Below are 1,589 nucleotides of genomic sequence, written 5' to 3' on the forward strand. Positions count from 1 at the left end.
AGACAGACAGACAGACAGACAGACAGACAGACAGACAGACAGACAGACAGACAGGTACCTTCCCAGCGTAGTGGTGGATGATGAAGCCCTTGCTCCAGCTGCTGAAGTGCTGGTGCGATGCGATCTGACCCTGCAGCTTCTGCAGCAGCGTCTGGTCCGCGCCGTCCCCCTTAGCGTGCATCGTAGCGCACACGTCGTCCAGCACGCTCATCACCCCAGGGGGATTCTGGGAAACAGAGCGTTAGCACGGAGCGTCGGGACACCATCTGTCCTGAGCATGTGCAGATGATGTCGTGATGTACGAGGATTTACGGCACCGCACCATCTGTTCCCATAGTAACTGCCGTTAGCCTCCACCGCAAAGCTAACAGCTAATTCGGCTAACCGCTAGCTAGCTGAGACAGCATATACAAACCCGATTCCAAAAAAGCTGGGACAAAGCCGTGTTCCCGCTGTGTGGCGTCCCCTCTTCTTTTTATAACAGTCTGCAAACGTCTGGGACGGAGGGGACAAGTTTAGGACAGGAATGGTGTCCTTCGAGCTGCTCAGCTGTCTCAGGTCTTCTTTGTCTCATCTTCCTCTTTATGATGCGCCAGATGTTTTCTATGGCTGAAAGATCTGGACTCAGTACCCGGGTCCTTCTTCTACTCAGCCATGATGGTGGAACTGATGCAGTATGTGGTCTGGACACTGCCAGGTGTTCCCTGAAAGAGACGCCGTCTGGATTGGAGCGTATGCTGCTCTAGACCAGGATCTAGGGCCCGTATGCTGCTCTAGACCAGGATCTAGGGCCCGTATGCTGCTCTAGACCAGGATCTAGGACCCAAATGCTGCTCTAGACCAGGATCTAGGGCCTTTCACTGTAGATGGTGATAACTGAGAAGCTCCTTTCTGATGTTGCTCCTCAAAATTTGTCCAATTGTCCTTTTTGGAACCACATATATTTAATCGTTAACATGCTGTCTCAGCTAGCGGTTATCTGAATAGCGGTTAGCTGAACTAGCTGTTAGCTTAACTAGCAGTTAGCTGAACTAGCTGTTAGCTGAACTAGCTGTTAGCTGAACTAGCTGTTAGCTTAACTAGCAGTTAGCTAAACTAGCTGTTAGGTGAACTAGCGGTTAGCTGAACTAGCAGTTAGCTAATTCGTTAGCTGTCTATGGGAACAGATGTCGTGAACCCGTTCATCATGACATCTTCTGCACATGTGCAGACGGATGGTGTCCCGGCAGTGAGGCTTTTAACTTCCTGTGGTGAATCGTCCCGTCTGATTGGCTGACTCACCACTTTGGACTCGATGAGGTCACACACCACCTTGTTGTTGAAATACTCGATGGGCGTCCACCTGATCCCCTCCTGGATATATTCCTCCTGGGGAGACAGACAGGTAGACAGACAGGTAGACAGGCAGGAGGGAGGACAGACAGACAGACAGGCAGACAGACAGGTACACAGACAGGCAGACGGACAGACAGGCGGACAGACAGGCAGACAGACAGACAGACAGGAGGGAGGACAGACAGACAGACAGACAGACAGACAGACAGACAGACAGACAGGAGGGAGGACAGACAGACAGACAGACAGACAGA

At 51.7% G+C, this 1,589-nt stretch overlaps 1 long non-coding RNA gene across 1 annotated transcript; it reads right to left on the bottom strand.

The window, feature by feature from the left end:
- Nucleotides 1-93: 93 nt before the first annotated feature.
- Nucleotides 94-1,394, bottom strand: LOC117941177. Its single transcript, XR_004655871.1, has 2 exons — nucleotides 1,282-1,394; nucleotides 94-226 (listed from the first exon to the last, which is right to left on the bottom strand). It is a non-coding gene; the product is annotated as an uncharacterized LOC117941177 (long non-coding RNA).
- Nucleotides 1,395-1,589: the final 195 nt, after the last annotated feature.

This window comes from Etheostoma cragini, unplaced genomic scaffold (assembly GCF_013103735.1).
Source record: "Etheostoma cragini isolate CJK2018 unplaced genomic scaffold, CSU_Ecrag_1.0 ScbMSFa_4541, whole genome shotgun sequence".
Lineage (NCBI taxonomy): Eukaryota > Metazoa > Chordata > Actinopteri > Perciformes > Percidae > Etheostoma > Etheostoma cragini.